Source organism: Carex rostrata, chromosome 23, assembly GCF_964058835.1.
Source record: "Carex rostrata chromosome 23, lpCarRost1.2, whole genome shotgun sequence".
Taxonomy (NCBI): domain Eukaryota; kingdom Viridiplantae; phylum Streptophyta; class Magnoliopsida; order Poales; family Cyperaceae; genus Carex; species Carex rostrata.
Window position 1 is genome coordinate 4,740,070 of NC_135940.1, and position 6,917 is coordinate 4,746,986.

Here is a 6,917-nt window from a genome sequence, read left to right on the forward strand (position 1 = left end):
CAAATCCGAAATTAAAAATCATAAACATACACATCCTACAGATTAAGTTTACACATCCTAAATTGTTGTACTTCATGTCTACCGTACCTCTTTCAAGAAAATTTGAACCCACATTTTTCGTAAGTCGGTCAAGCGTTGTACAGTATGTTTAGCGGGAATGTCCTGCATTTTTTAAAAGATAGAAGAGCATGCACAATTAATTGTGTATTTTATTATATTTCAAGCAACAATGGTTAATTACTGTTTGAAAATATATAAATGCATACCTTTAAGTTTGGAAAAGTATATATGTGTTCGTTTATTATGTCTTGCATGAGCAACATGACATAATATGCACATTCCCAGCCGGCTGGTTGTTGTGGGCACTACATAATAAGTTTGAAAAAATTGAATTGTATGTCAATGAGCATACAAATGGCTTATATGTCTAGATATTCAAAATTTTTTGCATCTAGGTCCTTACAATTATAACTCAATAGAAACTAGTACCTTGCATTCGTTATGAATCGTCAAAGAAGTCTTCATTACCCTGACAAAAACACTGTTGAAATATGAACACATTGAACAATCAGTACTTACGAGAGATATTTAAAATAATAAATGATAAAATAATAAAAAAATCTAATGCATTCTAAACAAACATAAAATTTAGGATGGCACTTACTCCTCGACCGTAGCAGTGATCATTAGCATTTGTTTACTTTTCTTATTAGAATCGTACACGTACAATGCACTCTCTCTTGGGATAAGCACGGTCAATACCCAATGATTGCTGCATGTTAGGTTTGTAGCATGTCATATTATATAATTTTTATATTTTGACATAAATATAATAAAATTAAAATATATATATAACACTAACATATGGTGATAAGGTATAAATATCAATCTCTTGTCCCGATTTTCGTTGAGTGCTTGCCCTATGTATTGAAGTACACCTCCTCGATCATCACTCAGCATGGTGGCATTCGTCCGCTGGGGGTCCATGAAACCAACCTGCACATCGGGAAATTCCTCCTTGATGTATTTGTGCCAATACCTAAAAAAAAGAAGGCATACAGGTGTTCTCAAATTTGTTTTATTTGAATTGAATGTACTAAATTCTATAATTATTACGAATATTAACTCACAGCATCCACATCTGAATGATTGGTCCAGTGAGCCACTCCCGTGGTGCAAGCAAGGCAGCATAATCATCTGCATGAACGTATATGGAGTCTGCTGAACAGAAAAGATCAAGTGGCGGATCGATTTTGAATGGACTGCCATCTAGCTCCGCAAATCGATCACGCAGATTCTTGAATGTTTGTCCCAGCTTGTCAAAGTTGATACCATCGAGCGCCTTGCAGTGACTCGTTGCTTTCCCACCTACAGGAAGATGTACCTCTTCGCGTGGTACCTGCAAAATTTCGTAATAAATTGAAATAAAATCCATAATGAACCATGACTCTGTCATATAGATACAAATTAAGAAGTATAAGAACTTAGCAATAATATACCTCGTCTGAACCTGTCAATATCATGTGCATCGGCCATGCAGTGAAACTGCCGAGGACCGATCCAAGGGTTAACTGCTCACCATTTGGTACAGGTAAGGGGAGCTCTAGGTAGTCCGCATCTTTAACACCATCCACCGTTACTCTTGCATGGTCGGGCGGCATCGGCCTGTTGTGAATTGTTCCACCGGGTACAACTGGAACATGAATTGTCCCCATGGCCACCACAATAGTATTCTCACCTACTTTCGCCAGGAGTTTGCAGCTGAGTTCTGCCTCCTGTACAAGTATATGTATTTACTCGAATAAAATCCGAATATATATGAAACTAAGGCATAGGCCAACTGATTTAAATATAAATTTGCATTACCTCAGTAAACCCGGAAAGACCGGCATATGGTTTGACTGACTGGCAACTGCTTTGAAGGACCGTTGGGGTAAACGTCTTTTCTTGTCGGCCCATCGTCTCCCGAACTAAAATTGCAAGTTCAGATTTCATTTGCTGCTTTATTTCTAGCCGTAATCTCTCCTCTATTCCTCTTACTCTCTCCTCCACTCTTTGATCCACTCTCGCGTTAATTTCTTCTTCTGATGTCTTCAAGGTACGTGGCCTCCTTATCCGGCCCTTCCCGAATGTTTGTGACTGTGGAATCAGACCTCCCACTCCTCTCACCCTCCCAGGATGTTCCGGATTTGGCAGAGATTTTCCTAGAACATCCTCGTATCGTACGACCGCCAACTGCCCTTGTTTGAAAACCGCTTCTTGTTCTTCCTGAAATGATAACATGCATGTTACAACATAATAATTTAAAGTTGAATTTCAATGAATAACAATATCTAAATCCTCACAATTCTGTTGATGACCGGTATGTATGTTTCTGGATAAAAGCGTTCTTTGGTCTCGTCTGAGAGCTTCTGTCTGGCTAGTTTCCATGTGACGTGCCTATGCTCAACCGACAAATCAACAAGCTCATCTGGTGTCAATGCAGTAGTAGTTGACCCTTGGGAAGACGGATCACTAGATGCTTTCTCGTCTGCAATCGCCTGCATAGCATCTTTAAGTCTGTTCTGGAAACCTTCACCATTGTAACCTCTGGATCCCAAGAAATGCGGATACTTATTGTGGGTCTGGTTCTCCGTCCCAATCTGGCTGGCAGCCTTCAATTTCAACAAATAAATAATTGGCCTTAATTATTAAAAAAATTGAATTCTAGATTAGAGATAAGATAGGTGGTTCCTAGAAATAAACATACATCAAATTCCGCTGTCATTCGGTACTCGACAAATTCTTCCCAGTCTTTTTCTTCAATCTGGAGCCTATCAAAATCGGGCGTCTCACCCTCGCGAAACAATTTTGTCAACTCGCTTCTGAACTTCCGGTGACAAGCAGCCATTTTCTGATAATAATATTTCTTCACTTCTACTTTTTCGGGTAATTTCCAGCTCACCTACCAAACAAATAGAAATTAGGGTTTATAGTTAAACTAATCAAATGGTTTTTAATGAAATTAGTACCATGTTACTTACCTTAAGTATTTCCTAAATTTTTTGCTTGTACTCATCTGGAACATCTTTCCATAGTTGGAACCTTATAGGAATTTCCCTTCTTACCAATATTCCAAAATATGTTGAAAAACTCGTTGTCTCTCGAGTAACAACCGGCCTGAAAAATTTGTCAAGTTCCAGCGTTTTGTCTTTCTCGTTAAATTTCTCCTTAATTCTGTTAGGCCCTCTTCCTCGTTTCTTAATCGATGCCGACACAATACCATCATGATCACTGCCACTTTCCATTTCTGTTTTTTTTTTAAAACAAATAATTGAACTCAATGCTACATTATCTCTAGAGAACTATAATTAGTACAACAAAGTTATACCATACAACAATTAATAGCAATGCAATTACCCGATTATACAATGCAATAAAGAGGAGATAATCCAATCCATGCATAAAATTAAAATGAGACCACAAAATTGATCTAAAAAATTACCCGAATTAACAAAAATAATTAAATAAACCGAATTAATTACCCGAATTAATTAGCAACAATGCTAACAACAATTCTCACAAAGTATATACCATGCATAATCTAATCCAAAATTGAACTAGTCTACGCATAATCTAATCCATGAATAATCCATGCTTAATTTTGCAAAGTATATACCCTTGTAATTACACATATTCCACAATACCCTTGTAATTATACACATATTGCCAAAAATACAAATGTGAATTCCGAAATTAAATAACATCATATAAAATTCAAATTGACCCACATCATACAAATTCACATTTGCATTTGAAGTTAACATTTTCATTCCGAATTCACATTTTAATTTCAAATTAACATTTCAATTCGGAATTCACATTTGCATTTAAATTTGACAAACCCTAAATCCGAATTCACATTTGCATTTCAATTTGACAATCCCTAAATCCGAATTCACATTTGCATAACCCTAAATCCGAATCCATAATTTGCTATAAAAAATTAGAAAACAAACCTATTGGGAGAGAGAGTTGATGCTAGGGTTTTCGTGGGAGAGAGACGCCGGCCACGGTGGAGAGGGAGCCACGGCGCCGCTAGGGTTCCGTTGGTGAGAGTTGGAGCCGCCGCTTGATGGGAGGTGGAGCCGCCGTCGGTTTGGGTTTTGGAGAAGGAGAAGGGGAGAGAGTGGTAGAGGTAACGGTTTAGCTTTGGAGGAGATGAGATACATTTCAAAATATTTGCCTAAGTTCTTAAAACCGTGCATTATACAATCTGGATCGGTTCTCTGTTAAAAACCGATCCAGATATTATCTGGATCCGTTTTTAACAGAGAACCGATCCAGATTATTTAAAAAAAAAAATTCAAAAATTACTCCAATTACTTTTTTCTAATCTGGATCGGTTATGTATATAAAAACCGTTCCAGATAGTAATCTGGATCGGTTCTACAGGTCAAAACCGTTCCAGATAGTTATCTGGATCGGTTTTTACCTGTAGAACCGATCCAGATTACTTTTTCTGATTTATTTTCAACAAATAGATATATCTGAGATATTAGAAAGTTAAAAAAAATTAAATAAATAACTGTACAGAATTTTTTTGTATCTTCATAAATAACTGTACAAAAAGAATTGTATAGAAATGTGTATGAGTATGTGTAAGTGTATGTATGTGCAAGTGTATATAAAAAAAATTGTTAATCTTTGTCATTTTTCTAATCTGGATCGGTTCTACAGGTAAAAACCGTTCCAGATAGTTATTTGGATCGGTTTTTACCTGTAGAACCGATCCAGATTACATTTTCTGATTTATTTTCAACAAATAGATATATCTGAGATATTAGAAAGTTAAAAAAAAATTAAATAAATAACTGTACAGAATTTTTTTTGTATCTTCATAAATAACTGTACAAAAAGAATTGTATAGAAATGTGTATGAGTATGTGTAAGTGTATGTATGTGCAAGTGTATATATAAAAAATTGTTAATCTTTGTCATTTTTCTAATCTGGATCGGTTCTACAGGTAAAAACCGTTCCAGATAGTTATCTGGATCGGTTTTTACCTGGAGAACCGATCCAGATTACTTTTTCTGATTTATTTTCAACAAATAGATATATCTGAGATATTAGAAAGTTAAAAAAAAATTAAATAAATAACTGTACAAAATTTTTTTGTATCTTCATAAATAACTGTACAAAAAGAATTGTATAGAGATGTGTATGAGTATGTGTAAGTGTATGTATGTGCAAGTGTATTTAAAAAAAATTGTTAATCTTTGTCATTTTTCTAATCTGGATCGGTTCTACAGGTAAAAACCGTTCCAGATAGTTATCTGGATCGGTTCTACAGGTAAAAACCGTTCCAGATAGTTATCTGGATCGGTTTGTACCTGTAGAACCGATCCAGATTACTTTTTCTGATTTATTTTCAACAAATAGATATATCTGAGATATTAGAAAGTTAAAAAAAAATTAAATAAATAACTGTACAGAATTTTTTTGTATCTTCATAAATCCAGATTACTTTTTCTGATTTATTTTCAACTAATAGATATATCTGAGATATTAGAAAGTTAAAAAAAATTTAAATACATAACTGTACAAATTTTTTTTTATAAAAATGTGCATGTGTATGTGTATATACATGTGTTAAAGATAAGCTTAAAAATTTACATTCAACATGAATATAAATAAGCTACAACAAAATTCGAATAATAACTTGCTTGCTTCTCACTATCTAGTGGTTCAATGCATCCTGAAAAAAAAAAATTTATCAAGTCAGCAATATTAACAAATATTAACTCACATTTTTATTTTTTAATATTTTGACATACCAATAAGAGCTTTTAGGGATTGTTGCTAGTGGGAACTCCTTCAATCCATTCTCCTTCATTATGATCATTGCGCGTGTGACTTGTTTCATTTCCATCACCGCTTGATAAAAATACCATGCCAGTGGAAAACGGTGGTATCTCATCAAAATGATCGTACGCTTCTTCGTCTTCCACATTATCAATCCCGATTATACGTCTTTTACCAGGGAGGACAACATGTCTTGAACGATCGGCGGGATCAGTTACGTAGAACACTTGTGTGGCTTGTCTTGCAAGTATAAATTGATCATCCTTGTATCCGGCCTTACTGAAATCCACCAAAATAAAACCATCTTCGTCGACTTTAACTCCCCTACGGTTATCGACCCATTTACACATAAATAACGGGATGTTAAATTTTCTATAATCTAGCTCCCAAATTTCTTCAACAAATCCGTAATATGACATTGATGCATGCGATGGTCCGGCACCTTTGGGATCTGACAAATCACTCGAAATTGCTACTAATGTCACTCCACTGTTTTGCACGGTACTCTTTGCATCTTGCTTTCTTGTGTAAAATGTGTAACCGTTGATGTCATATCCTTGGAAGGTCCTAACGACATGTACTGGACCAAGAGCCAACAATCTGACAGTTTCTTTAATGTTTTCTCCCTCCGAAGCTTGCATGACTCTACGTGTAAACCATCCTTCAAACTTTTTATTGTGTTCGCTGATTAACCACTTGTCAGATTTCTTGGGATTCTGTTGCCGCAAGAGAGTCATATGCTCGTCCCAAAATGGATGAACGTCAGTGAGGTGTTGCAAAACATGGAAATGTGCTAGTGACATCGTTGTTCTATCGGGCTCAAATAATTTTGCACCGATCGTGCCTACCCCGTGAAGTCTACCCTCGTGCCGAGATTTAGGGATGCCAATAGCTTTCACATCGTCCATGTAATTGGTACAAAACTCAATAACCTCTTCGGCAGCATAAGCTCTTACAATGCTGCCCTCAGGACGATATCGATTCCTCACATATGCCTTTAACAAGCCCATGTATCTCTCGAACGGATACATGTACCGCAAGAAGACAGGTCCACACATCTTAATTTCTCTAA